Genomic DNA, 14,979 nt, shown 5'->3' with positions numbered 1-14,979 from the left:
CTTTCCTCCCAGATATACTCCCCAGCTTAATGGGATTGCTGATGCAGAGCCTTTTCCAGCTTGGAGGCAGGGGAATGTGCTTTGAAACATGTATGAGGGCCTTGTGGGGGAGGAAGGGAGAGAGCCATATAGTTCATATGAGATGCAGAGCTATTTCAATTTAACTGTCTAGGGCTCTCAAAGACTGCAGTGCTCTACTCTGTGGAGACTGAAAAGCAGTTTCAATGCTGTTGTGATAAAATCTTGTTCTGGCCATGCAGTTTCATTTGACTCTTAAGGAAATAGTGCAGCAAACCTGGAAACAAGAGAAATGTAAAGTGTTATCTTTCACCAGAAGGCACATAGCCTCCTCCATCAGTGATCCAGACAAGATTGCACCAGTACTGTACAAAACGGTGTTCCCTCTGTTGGACCTGCATCACTCATAACAGAGACTGCAAACACATTTGGTCTTTTCATGGCAGCATTTTACCAGTATCTGATGATTAGAGGTGTTTGGGATTTCTTTTCCTTTGTTGTTCCTACGTGATGAGCTCCCACTCGAGGGCAGCAGCTGTCATTAACCCGTCAGCATATAACTATTATCCCGTGTCTATTTTTCCAATCCTTGAAGTTATCCATGTCTTCCAGAACACTGTTCAATCCCCCATTGTGTTTGCAGTACCTCACAATTTTGTGTTATGGGCAGAAACAAATTTAACTGTCATGTTCACGCTATTGTATTTCAGTAAGACCGATCCACTGGACATTTTGATGGTGAAATCCTTCAATGCTGCTAGTTCTTTTTCCCATTTAATCATTTATTTATGTGTTAGAAATTACTTCATTAATACTAATCTTTATAAACTTAATTGCCAGTCTCCCACGGGTATCCCTTTGCTGAACCAAAGATCTATCGAAAGTTTCCCTTAGTCAGAAAATCAGTTAACTTACTGAGTCTGGCATGCTCTGACATCTTTCTTTTTTTTAAATTTATTTTATTTAAAGTCTTTCATTAGAAGTATGTTCAAAAGCCTTGCATACAGTCATGGTTCAACTAAAAAGCCTGTACTTGCACTGCTTTTCTTCCCATTTTGTTGAGTGTGGGTGCTGCGTTCGCTGTTCCATAGACCCGAATACCACTCTGCTACCTTCATACTGTGATTCTGGGCTGCTGTGGGCAGCAGCAGGAGCTGCTGCATTCCTGAGAGCTGATCACTGGGTACGGGTGCAGATTCTGCACAATGTGCTTTTCTTTACTGGAGGTAGTGATTTATTCCCTCACTACTCCCCTTCATATCTCCTGTCCTGATTAGGAAATAATAATAATGATACAGTAGGTTTTGTTTCACCTGAGACGGTACAAGAGTGCAAGAACTTTTTGTCTGTGAAAGCTTGGTAGCCAAAATACTGGCTGAGGAACCTAATGGAAATCATCTTGTCAAATACCAAGCTTCAGGGCTGATGACTCAGGTTTTCCCCTGCTCTGGTCTGGATGACAAGAAACTTCCCATGACAGCCATCAGGAGCTGAAAGCAGTAATTCACGCTCCTGTGACACAACATTTTCTCCTTTGATGTTATCAGTAAATTGCACCCTGAAAAACAGCCTGTGATTCCAGACCATGGTCTTTCCACCATGCCTCCTTGCTGCTTGCCTGACCACTGACTGGTTTTCCATTTCAAGGATTTTCATTTTTATACTGGTTCCATTCCCATTCCTTTTCCAGTGCTTCCAAACATGCAGTTGCATTCCCTCAGGCTGGTTGATCTGTTAGTGTGTGTTTTGCATAAGCCTTCGCTTTCTCCAACCATGTTCATTCATGGTTCATGTGAACTGTGCTTCACATCACCGTAGGTTTTCTTGGAAATGACCATTGCCCCCGCACACACGTGTGGTATCTGTGTGTGGGTGTAAAGAAGTACATGCATTTATAGGCATCTGAGTTTAAATTGTGCTAGTTTATGCCAAGTTATGTTTCTGTCTAATTCAAGAGAGGATTAGGCACAAATGAGAATTGTTTAATGTGGAATATGTAATTATCAACTGAAAAATCTGCACTCTCTCAAATGCCTTGGCGACACTTCCTGTCTTAAAATGTGTAGTATCCAGAAAACTGTGGTGTTAACCTTTTCTAGTCCATGCTGAACATGTGAAAAATCAGTCTTTTTTTTTTTGTGTGTGTGTGTGTTTGCATGGGATCTTTGTTCGCTGTGATTAATGGTCCTCTAGCAGTGTCCAATACAAGTTCAGTGCAATGTACAAAGTGCCTTTGATGCCAGACATTCTACAGTGCTGTGCAGAAACTAAAGCTAATAGTTGTAAGCCTGAGAGGACTGGAATGTTTTCAATTTACTTTTGAACAAATGACTTTATTGTGCCATTCTCACATGGGAGTAAATTCCACAACCTTAGTGCCACATTAGACAAAACTTTTTTACCTGCTGATTTCTGTTTATACTTGGAGAAAAGAAATTAACCTCGGTTAGAGATTGGGGGAATAGGACAGAACTACTAAACTCAGGGGGAATTTTGCCAGAGGCTATGCTGGGAGCAGAGTGGGATGCAGGAGTAGAGGATGTAGCTGAAGGATGATTTGTGCTGCAGAGCGGAGTTCAGTATTTCCGTGTCCTTGAAAATCAAACTCATGAAGGGTACCCGTAGGAAAGCTTTAGAACTGGTTTTGCCACTCCTGAAATGTAAGGAAGTGGTTGTAGCGGTCTGAGTAAATGCTGGTGGATGTTGGAAGGAAGATTCCTAGTGACTACAGTTGGAGATGGATAAGGCCCAACTCCTGAAAGGAACAATTCTCAAGTAAGTAATGGGTGTCTGTAGCCATACAGGAATGACATCTCTTGACCTCAAGGAGAGAAAGTGTCTCTGAACTCACCACGTTGCTACAGTAATGGTCAAGATTTTCAGATCAAAACAGGGACGTTTTGAAAGAACCAGTCTTTAATGTTTATAGGATGGTCTAAGACCGTGGATTTGTAAAAATAGAAGATACTTGCAAAATGCCTGAGTAAGGAACATGGATCCATGCAGCACTGCTGCAAATGGGAGACCCTGTAATGCATGCTAAGTACATCGTAGTCTTCTTATAGGTAGCATACAGAACCCATTCCAGTGACTCCTTTTGATCGAAACATGAGTGTACATTAATTACTAACAGAACTAAGAACACTGGATTTTTTTTTTAACTGCTCACTAGGCCTTTTTTGTATTAAACCTTTCTTTTACAAGGATTTTGTTTTGTGCATGTTATGTGGTTTTATTGCTTTATAAATCCATAAGCAATGAAGAAAAGGTTTGAGTTTTGTTTTGACTAATGTTTTTACTTTTACTTTGGTCATGTACAGTTCATTAGCATTTTATGTTACACATCACTGCATGGAAATCCAAATGGAAAAAATGACAAGTTTAGGGAATGTTTAGGTAAATGCAATTGCAGAAATTGGACAAATAAACCCGCTCACCTGAAAATAGCTTTAGAGCCTTTTATCTTCCTCTGTTGTTTCTAACCACTGGTCTGGTCTTTTCATCTCTGTGCAATGGCTTCCCGTAAGACCTTACCTCAGTTACAAAATGAACAATGTAAATGGTGCAAATCATTTTGCAGTGTCCTCAGAGCCCTAAAGCCTTTGCTGCCACTGATTTGGCCTCCAGAGGAAGATACTCCTAAAGCTTTTGTAGACTGTCAGGAGCGATAGGGGAAAAAAGTCTGAGAGCTATTTCCATTTCGACTTGGAAGGCAGGGAAACTCTGCCCAGTTGGTTTATCCTCACTTGGTAGTTTTTTTCCTTTTGCAAAAAAATTGTATATGTTGATCATTGCTGGGCTTGTAGGGGCAAAGATGGTGCTAGTTCCTTCCCAGGTGTTACCTCTATGTGGTTTATTTCCATGAGCAGAACAATGATTTTGTTACAGATCTGGATCTTTCTAAAAATTCTAAGATGTGTTTCAGGAGATGCTGTAAAGCCTCTCTCCCTTTGGTGTGGAAAAAAAACATGCCTGGAGGGCAGGATTGCTTTCATTTAAACCAGGCTGAATGTCACTGGGCAGCAGCTTTCCACCCTGTCCCAGCAGCAGGTGCCCAGCTGCCCTCTTCAAATGGGAAACACCACTGAGGTGAGGGGATGTCACCAGGACCTGAGGTGAGTAGAGTAAGGAGCAAGTATGTGTTTTTTGCCTGAGGCTCCTCATACTCACTGTCTAATCCACTCGCTTCCTGCCCATCTGGAAAGGCAGGGCCCTCACTTGCAAAATGTCTTGGGAAAAGAGAGGAGGGTGGAATACACTGCTGAGATGGAAGCATCTCACCCTCTTTGTCTCCCAAATGCCTGTCTACAGTAGGGATATAGTCTGTGCTTAAAGGTGGCTCCCTCGGGGGGGCCCCAGTTTGGCAGGCAGACTGGTAGGGAACACATGCTCTGAAGCCAGAGGGTGTCTCAAATGAAATGATATTTGAATTTCGTCACACTGGTCTTAATAATCCATGAGTCTTAATATGGCCATAAGGCTATAAATTCAAGGATTTTGACCTCAAAGTCTTTGAGTGTGTTTAAAAATAGCTCACCCATCCTCATTTTATCACTTCATATACTATGACACAATTTTGGAACCTGCCTCCATCCCATCTAGCAGGGGAACACTATAATTAAGAATCAGTTTTGAAAGGCTGTTTGCTTTTAGCTTAAGGCAGAATAAGGCTTTATATATTTTGTAGGAGATTATAAACAATTCATCGGCTAAAATTAGAAGTAAAAAGGGAGCCCCAGTTCTTTCCTGTGCTGTGGTTTGTACCACAAAGACTTAGTGTTTTTAAATCATGACAGGGCTCTCTAAAAACCTTGAAAGCATATTATGTATGTGTCACTTTGGCTCAGTTAGGAATAGTCCCACCTCTAAGCCAGAAGGCCATGGGTTCAAGTTCCATGCCCACCCTTAGGTTTAGCTGTCTCTCAGTAATTTTATTACAGAAAATATTTTGAAATAGAAGCATGGAGGAAGAAGAGTGAAAATTTTGTATCTGTAACTGCACTGTGAGACATTGAGTCACTGGGACAATGCATTAAACCACTACTCTTACTACCCAGCTTTGCTCAGCAGGCATAAACCCTCTCTAAAAAGAGAGGGACTGGTCCTAACAGTGTGGCAGTTTTTTCTCCTCTTGACAAAAACATGTTCTAATCCTTGTGCGTGTGTGTGTAAAGCTAAGCCTGTCTGAAAGAAGTTGGCACTTTCATCCTGCTGCCCAAAGGATGGGGCTCCTTGATTGTACATTGCTGTGGCAGAGCTGAAAAATGAGAGATGTTCAATGAATCTTGACTTTACCTTTTGCTGCTGACCAGTAACAGAAGGAAAAAAAACAAAACAAAACACAAAAGCCAAAAACCTCAAAACTTTAAACTGAAAATGCCATAGGTAATTTTAAAAGTTAATTTGCAAAAATATCCAACTGAAATGTGAGGTTAGGGTTGTTTGTGGCAATAACAAAGCCAGGTGATCTCAATGGTAGAGGTAAACTCCATATTGTGTCTGCTCAGGGTAGAGTGCTAATCCCTGATGTCCTTCACCTTCCCCATAGAGCGGAGGTCAGGGTAACTTAAGGTTTAAACTTTATAGTTTCATTTTGGTTTGTGCCAACAAGTGTGTGGTCTTATAACATGAAGTGTTTATGTTTGTTGCTTACAGACACATGTATTAACTTACCAGAATCTCACTGTCTCTTAAATACAATTCACTTTTATTTTAGGGAGGAAAAGAAAATCCTTCATTTTTTACTGGTTTTGTAGAATACTCAAAAAGGTTTTGGCATATTTATACAAAATGGAAGCCATGACATAAAGCAATATCTGATTTCATTTGGTCCAGGATTATGTGCAGCATAGTTGCTCACAACTCATTTCTTCCCCTGAAAATAATTTTACCCAATAATTTTCAATTTCTGTTCTTTTGGCATGAATCCAAAATGCTCCTGGATGGGTGATTTTTTTTGTTGTTGTTTAGCAATATTTGTTACACTTCAGTAAAGCTCTTGATGTTTTCAGATTCCTCTCCTGATCTGTTTTGAGGTTTTTCTGCCACAGGAATGTTGCATCTCAAATTTTTACTTACAAAGTTAAAGGAGTTCTTAAATGGAGAGTATGGATGGTGGTGATCGGTGACGCTTTACCAGCATAAGAGTTCCTGCCAGAATTCGTAGACTACTGTCACTTTGCCTGATGGAGAGCTTATGGAAAACCCATTAATGTGTATGAGAGCTTTGAATCCTAGGACCCGAATTATCAAATGAAATGTTTTGACGAGAACTGTGGCCAAGATATGTTTGGCATATGACTAACATCTGGGAAAGGTAGATTTATCTACATAAGATGCGGGTGGTTCTTGTATGTCACTTGCTAAATTAGATTAACTACATTTCTGTTATTAATTTTTTTTCAGATAAGCAATTACTGTGGGTGCTACAGAGACTATGAGAATTGGGGTGAGAGATGGGAGGATAATCCATCTTGTCGTGGCAGGAATGTTGGCCCATTTAGTCACATCTGGGATGTGGGTGGGGTGCAAGGCTTGAGTTGGTAATGGTCTGTCAAAAATAGGGGTAAAGGAGGGGCTAGCCAGCTAGCCTGCAAGGGGAGGTGTCCACAAGACAGATTTCTCTACTAAGATGTGGTCCATGCTGGGAGAAAAAGATTGAGAATCCTTCCCGTAGCGCCTGGCTTAGAGGTATTGACTGAATGTGAGGCAAAGGGGAGAGGAAATGGTGCTGCTCTGGAGCACAGTGATCCAACTGTTTGAAATCAGTGTGGGTGCTATTAAAATGCCATCTTCCTCTCCCTTCCCCTTTCCTTCCTCCCTCCCTCCCTCCCCTTCTGCTGTCAGCCTGGCTGAGGAAAAGTCAAATAACGTACGACTGTGTTCCTTGGCATCCCAACTGCAATTTCCCTTTAGGGGCTTCAAACTTGAGAATGGGAGGTTTTAAATCTTGCTGATTCGTGCTATTCCAGCAAGCATATGTGTGAGGAGAAAGAACAATGCCAGTTCGAAACAGAAATCACAAGTGAGAAATCATTGGTGCTAAATCAGGTGTTGCAGAGGCCAGTGGAAAAATCAGACACTAAGAAAAGTAGGAAATTACTTTGTTTAGAGCTGGGAAGGTTAATGAGAATGAATTAGAAAGTGCTCTCTGTGTATTCAGCCCCTCAAGATTTGAGCAAAGTTAGAGGGATTTATTTACTGATTATCCAGACTATACAACTGGCAATAAGATTAAGTGAGGAATTTTGGAACTTGCTGACATTTCTTATTTGCATCATTTACTAGGGAGATCATTTGTCGGTATTGCACTGAGTTTGTGGTGAACCAGGGCTTAGTCTGGCCCAGCAGAGATGGATCTGGTACTTCTCATGGCTCAAGGGATGTGGGGGTGAAAACAGTTTAACGTCCTACTTTGTGTCTCGGAGAGGAAACATCAAGTTTGTCTAGGTGCTTATCAGAGGAGAATTTCAGAATATTTTCCTAGACATCATTAATTATGGAAAAGAGTGCAGTTATAGGTGACACATTGCATTAGATCAACTGAAAATAAAAGACAAGGCTGTAATTTATAGAGCCCCTGCATTGGACGCTGTACAGAGCTCCCCCACTACAAGGCCTCCTCCAAGTCCATCCCTCGCAGCATGCACACAGACATGCACGCTGCCCTTCTCCTCCTGGATTCACAGTTCTTTAAACCAGGCTGGTAAGTACTGAAAAGTTACCATCTCAGCTGGAAGAAATGAAGGAGGACTGTGGAATGGGAGTTCAGTACAAGATCTAGGAAAAACAGAATTGTGATTTTTAATCTGAGAGCTTGGCTCTAAAATGATCATGTTTTGTGAAAAACATGCAGCTCTTCTATATTATACACACAGGCACGTGAAGTCATAAGCTATGCTTTAAACATGGCATCTTGGGCAATGTTTTTTCCAAGATTTGCCTTCACCAAGCCACTATCCATGCACTGAGCATTTACTTGCTTCATTTTAATCTCATAAGACAATTCCTTGTCCCTAAAGGAATCCTTGAGCTCGGTCTTGTGCACTGTTGCTGGAATAAGAAAAATTTTGTTAGTGACCCTCTCTTGCATGGTTACTGCTAAGTAAAAGTCGTCAATAGTGATCAGTTCTGCCAACATTTCTTGTAAGAATTATTTTGGTAAGGAGGTAGATAACAAAGATGAAAGGCAAGGTGTTATTTCAGTCTTCGTGATGACTCTTAACACTTCTCCAGTCAGCATCACGGATGACTATTTCTCCCACTTTCTATTTTCATCATCTTTGGTAGAAACTCCAAGACTTGTATTTGTTTTTGTTCTTAGGGGAACTGCATACCACCACCAGTAGCTTTAATCCTGTAATCCTCAAATGTCCAGTTGATGCCTCCACCCATTGATTACCTCCTTTCACAGCAAATGATCATGTTCCCTTCACAATTAACGTTCACTCCTGGATCAGGCTGGTGTCTCTGGGAATGTTTCATGCATTTGGTAACAAATGCACAATAAATTTCAACCTGAACATCATCTGGGCTAATCATCACACTTTAAGACTTTCTCATCAAGACTTGAATTCTTGGGTAACTTGCCACTATTTGAGACTTCCCCATCTCCCTTGACCTCCTTGTACACTGAAATAATGGCATGCATCACGCCAATAGTATCCCACATCCTAGCTTTTTTTTTCTAATGTGCTCTTATAAATATGGGGCACTTTGTGTGTTGTTATGACAAGGAAATTCTTTGACTGAAAAGTTTGCAAATTCCAAAGTAGTATTTGTTTTATAAACAAAGGTGCTGTTTTCCTTATGCCAGCCTCTTTCTGCTTTTGCTTGTCCAGCAGTCTGTTCTGAAAGGCATGAAGCAGCTGTTGGCCCCGAATCAAAACCTGCAGTGCAGGGAGGGTTATGTAAAAGTCCTTTGTGTGAGAGATGTACATGGTGGCAAGTGGTGAAATTGGAGTACAGATTCTTTGAGGGGAGATGGCTACTCATGGCAATGTTTTTGGTTTTTTTTTTAACTTGATTTTAACCTAGAACAAAAAGAAAAATAGAAGACACTGTAATTGTGTTTGTATTTTCAGAAACATGTACCTTTTTTTTTTGTATTTTCAGAAACACCCTGTCTTGGTGCAGTGTTGTGGGCTCATAATTTCATGCTGCTTTGCACCCAGTATCACCCCCTGGATGGAAGGGCTGCAAGAGATTGTCTAGTTCTTTCCCTTCCCTCAAGGCAGGATCTCCGTACCTAGGCCATTTCTGAGGGATGTTGCTCTAATCTTTGGAGGAGATCCTGCAACTCTCTTAGTCCATCTATTTTGGTGCTTCCCTGTTCTTGCCATATAACACCTTCCAAATATTTGTTTGACATCCTTTTCTATCCACAAAATACTAATTTCTCCCCGTTTCTTTTGAACTCATCAGTCCCAATTGATCTTAGTTTTTCCATTCAGGTAATATTTTACAGAGCCTTGAAGCCCCTCCTCGATGGTTTCCACTGAACACGCTCATCAAAATGTGCCACAAATTTCTGTTAAGGTGATTACCAGAATTGGATGCACTGTTCTTTTACTGATTTCAGAACAGCAAGACATTGCTGATTCATATTCTGTTTATATTGCGCTGTAGACACAGTTCCTTTTCTGCTGAACTGCTCCTTAAGTGGCCATTCTCATGCTGTATGTTTATAACTGATTTATTCCTGCCTAAGTTAAATATTTCTACTTATAATGAATTTAATCTAGATTTTTAAACTGTTTCTCCAGATCATTGTGACTTCTGGTCCTGTCATCCAAGGTATTCACATTCCCTTCCAGTTTCTTCTCGTCTGTAAATGTAATAAACACAGGCTATAATCCATCATCCTGAGCATTAAGGCATTAATAATCACATGAAAAACCACAGCCCATATGAAGGTCCCCTTGATAGAGTTTTCCAGTTTGCCAGTGAGCCATTGACAGCTTTTCTATGGAAATGAGCATCCAACCATGTGCAGGGACAGCACACTTCCAGTAATGAAAATGTCACTTGAGACTGTGTCAAAAAGCTTTACTGAAGTCTGAAACATGTGGCATCTAATGTTAATACCTTACAAATAAGATCTGAATCCCTGCTGTAGAAGGATATTGAATTGATTTGACATGATTAGTTGTCAACCTGTTAAGAACTATAAGACAAAAGTAACTCCAAATGTGTCAGAGTTCTGGTCATACATCATTCCTTTCTGCCTCATAGTTCCCAATCAGCTTCTTAATTGAAGAAGACAGGGAGAGAGCCTAACGTAGGTTTTGAATGTTTGGGATTGTTAAAGCTATGTAAATATCTGGGGAGCAGTATGTGGATTCAGCAGAAGGTTTTGAGCTAATGGTCTGTACTATACGATGTCTGTAACCACAAAGAAGAATCTAAGTAAGCGATAGTTTAAACTAATCCAGAGACTAAAATATTTTTGGATCAAATTGAGTTAGGCTATATCTTTCTTCTGCCTGGGTGTGAAGTGAGAGAGATGGTGTGTGCAAGGGAAAGCCGATGATAACCTCTGCCCAGCTCAGTTCAAGGCTGCTAATGAAAGCATAGGAGCTGTGAGGGGCAGCCTGTGGGTGGCTTGGTAAAGGCAACAGCAGTACAAAGTCAGGAGATGCTGAAAGCATGGAAGAGAGTGGCAAAGTCACCCTCTGTGAGGGAAAAGGACAGCTTCCAAGCTACCCGGGAAATGTTCTTTTTCTACTGCTTGCTTTGTTGTAAATACACAAAAGTAATGTATTGTCATTTACTTGTGGTTCCTTCCAGTAAGAAAACCTCGCTGTGTGAAGCCATCATGTGGTTTCTGCAGTCCTCTGGCAAAAGGCACGCTATGTACAGCTGAGAGAATATTAGCTAAATTATATATACAGCGTCAAACTGCAATGAAGAGAGAGTATCAAGAATCAGTTATAAAGATTTAGGAAAAGGCACAGGGGTTTAGGACAACTGCAGTGTGCTGAGTGTTGGTGCATTAAAGAAAAACCTCACTTGGACAGGAATAGATAATATACATTATAATATAATATTATAGATAGTATAGATTATATATTCAGTAGCTGTGAATTAAAATGTAAATACAGTCTGGAGGGAACAATTCATTTTCAGGTGGTTGTTGTTATGAGCTTGCATCTGTAAATGAAAGATATGAAAGCAGTTTTTAAATGATTGGTCTCTCACTGCAGCCATGGACTTATTTCTTAGCACACAGACCATTGCTTTGCTGCTGCTTTGACTTTTACCCTTCAGTCAGTCACCTTCCACTCTGCTTCCTCTCACTCATTTTTAATAGAATGCCTTTTTGATTACAGAAAATTGGTTGATACACTGCTGCAATGAAAATGCTGGACAAATGCTCCTTCTTGGAACTGACATCAGGAATGTTATACAAGACATTCTTAAATATGCTGGCAGCTGCCCTGAATGTAATGAAATCATGGAAATTAGAAGTATTGCGCTCTCTGTGTGGCCAGCTCAGGACTCTTTTCAGTATGTTACCAGTTTTGCAGTGAGTTTCAAAAGGAATCACTTCTCCTGAATTTTTCTTGGGACATTCTTCAACACGCTTATAATTCCCACTATCAGGAAAATTATCCTGATATTCTGAGGCACTATTCCTATTTTTTTTTAATTGCACATAATTCCTGATGCCTACATTCCTTTATACCACACTAAATCATTCCTCTTGCAGCACAGTTTACAGTCTTCAGAAGACTGATAACTTTTCTGGTAGAAATGCATGTATAGGGTGAAATCCTATTCTCACTGCAGCCAGCAATAAAATTCTCACTAGCTTTAGTGGTTTGGATTTCACATGCAGCTTCTAGTTTTCTCTTGTATGACACTTTAGTTAATCCTTAATACATTATTAGTACAGAAGGCATGTAAATACAGGGACTGTACAGGAGTAGCAATGATGCATACTTTGTGTTTTACTTTACTTTTACCTTTCCATGCACAGATCACAAAGCAGTTTATAAAAGACAGGTAAGACCTGCTTGCAGAGCACAAGGAATGGATATTATTTTCATTCTTCTAAAGGGCAGAGAAGGTAGAAGAAAAGGACCTTATCTCTGTGGCAATGTGTATGTGTACATAAATGAAAGAACCACCCCGGCTTCCATGTTACCTTCTCTTTGTCCATGTCTTCATTCACCTATTGCTTCTCTGTAGATTTGGTGTATTTTCATCAAATATTCTGAATTTGAGTTTTCCAAGATGAGTCTAATTTTCTGTACCTGGTGTTTATCACTCTGGGTTCTTCCATAGATTCTTTCTTGGAGACTGACAAAAGTTCCTAAAGCAATTGCAGTTGTGTTCATTTGAAGTAATAATATTCCATTCCTGTCAACAATTAATAGTAATATTAAGCAAGAGTCAACTGAATGAAATCTTAGCCCAGATTCATATGCTGTTACTTAACACTTGCTATTGGAACTAGCACGTTCTGGCTCAAGGATGAGGAGCACCAAAGGGGGACTGTGGCTGCCTTGGCTGCTGGCAAAGAAGGCACAGAAACCTGTTTTCAGCTTCTTCCTTCTCCTTTTCTGTTCAGCATGGACATTCCATTCAAGAGTGGTCAGAGAGATGCCAGGGCTCTCTCACATATTCTGGTTTGGGTTTATTCATTGCAATGGACTTGCAAAAGCCTTTCTAGAATGCAGAGTGGCAGGGACTTGGGCCAAGGGGTACTTTGCACTGCAGCTAGAGTCACCGTGATGCTCAGTGAGAAAACCTGCTGTTTTGAAAGGATGACATGGAGATGGAATAGGGCATCTACATCACTTCTGTCTTGTTGTGATGCCCAATTTTGCCAGGCAACCCTACTCTCAGATGCTGCTGTTGGCACAAGGCAGAGACAGCTTACAAAAGAAAGCCTGGGAATGCTTGTAGGTGTACTGGTAGAGCACAGAAATTTGTTAGAAGCAGATTTCTGTGTGCATGATGCAATGCAAACAGGATGGTTTCTGGCATGAAAAGCCTTCAGTTGAGACATCAAGTCATTAAGAATACTATGGCTAGAAGCTTTCATAATAAATTACTGTAAACTCATGAAAGGTTGATCTTTTTTGATTTCAGAGAAAATAAATCAACAGTATGAAGTCAGCTTTATTACAGTTTCAAGCAAGAGACAGACTCTCAAAGTATTATGCACTTTCTGTAAATATCACCTATGAGCCTGTATATAAAAGGTTAAATGTTTGCAGACTATTACCCTTTGCCTTGAAGATCAGAGACAAATTACTATTTTTACTTTACATTCTCTTGATGAGGATAATGATAAACATCTGTCACTTTGCTGCTTGGCCAGCTAAGAATCTTACTGCAATCTATAATTTAAACAGCGAGGAAAAAAAAAAAGGGGAAGAAGAAGAAAAAATACATGGACAAACTGTACTTTATACAGACAGCAAAGAAGGAAGGAAAGAGAATAGAAGTCAAATGCAGGAGAACTGGGAAAGGGGCATTTTTGGTCTACAGTTACTTGGCTAAAATATGTGGATATATGATAGATGTATAATTTTCCATTTATTTGCTGTTTTACAGGGAAAATTACAGCTAGTTTCTTTTTCAAACATGGAGTCTAAGGAAAATACTCAATGTGTATGCTGTGACTTTTTGGCATATGCAGTTTATTAACAAAATGATTAAAGTTTATAGGGTAGTATGTCTACTGGTGTTACAGAATTGAAAACACAATTTTCATCAAGAGCTCTTTCAGTGTCCTCCACAGTCACAAGATTTTTAGGAAGCCCTGCTAATTATTTTTAAAGTCCATAGATTAACTGGTTTTACAGTAATTCGTCTTTAATTAAAAACAATCTGAACTTTTGAAACTTATTTTAGAAACATTTAGTTATGTTTCAAAGTGGTACATTGGATCTTATTTCTTAACAAAACTGACTTAACAAACCACGACCATCAGAGTTTTGTTTAAACTGGACTGACCAAGGCATGGTTTATAAGGAAGGAGTAAATATGAAGTGGTCTACTTGCCAGTGCTGCATGAGCAGAAGCAGACCCTGTGTTAGGAGATGAAACTGGGAATCTTTTTGTGGCTCAACAAGAATGGATTTTGTGCAAGGAGAAGCCGCTTTGCTGACATGTTTGCATATCTAGCTCTAATGATCTTTCACTAATGGGTTAGCTACCAATTTCAACTGCTCAGGGAATCTGTAAAGCGCTAGTGGTGTGTAAATTTTAGCTAAGTGCTGTATTGTAAATGGAGTCGTGCTGATGGGGATCTGGCTGGTATATAACTAGTTCTCGTTATTGGGTTATTAACTTTGTGCAAATAATTTATGTTTCTTTATATTGGGTTTCTAGTTACCAACAGAACCCAACAGAACAGGTTTAGATTTTATAGTTCATGCTCGTATGGCTTTGGTGGTTGTTTTCGGAGAGTATTATATGTCAGAGGTTGGGGAAAGGACAGTGTTCTTTGTAATTTCCATGTTGAAATGCCATTCTTCTGGCATCTTTGGGCCTCAGAAAGCAGTTTGATTTTTGCCAAAAAGCTATTATTCTTTTTTTTAGATTTTCTTATATTTCTACAGGCCAGACCAAAGCAAAGTACCTACCTTTAAGCTTCCAGTTAAAGTTCCTGGTATTTTCTTTAATTAGGTCAGCTGTTTACATACAAAGAAGTTATATTCTGTCCAATGAAAAGGAGATCTCTAATATATAATCCAGCCTATGTTATGCTGAGCCTTGAGTACTAGAACCAATGATGCTTTTGTTGTTATCCTTCATAAATCCTTTGTTTGTATAGGTGCTATTCACATCTAACAAGTCTGAGGCTGAACTGCAGAATTTATCACGACTGAGTCAGCCTTAAATAACAAGGATGTTTTCTCCCCATGGGAGGGTAAAATTCAAAATCCAGATTTACGATGCTGCTTTCTTGCATGGGTCTGGCTGGCTGAATGTGTATGGTAAAAG

General features: G+C 39.9%; 1 protein-coding gene across 1 annotated transcript in view; it reads left to right on the top strand.

The window, feature by feature from the left end:
- Positions 1-14,979, top strand: part of LOC104527393 (dynamin-3) — a gene marked incomplete at both ends in the record, with an annotated part of 141,373 nt that overhangs the window by 102,504 nt on the left and 23,890 nt on the right. The gene's annotated exons all lie outside the window — the stretch shown is intronic.

This window comes from Antrostomus carolinensis, unplaced genomic scaffold, assembly GCF_000700745.2.
Source record: "Antrostomus carolinensis isolate BGI_N321 unplaced genomic scaffold, ASM70074v2 scaffold2847, whole genome shotgun sequence".
NCBI classification, from domain to species: domain Eukaryota; kingdom Metazoa; phylum Chordata; class Aves; order Caprimulgiformes; family Caprimulgidae; genus Antrostomus; species Antrostomus carolinensis.
Note: the sequence above shows the minus strand (reverse complement) of the source record. Positions and strands in the feature narration are given on the sequence as shown.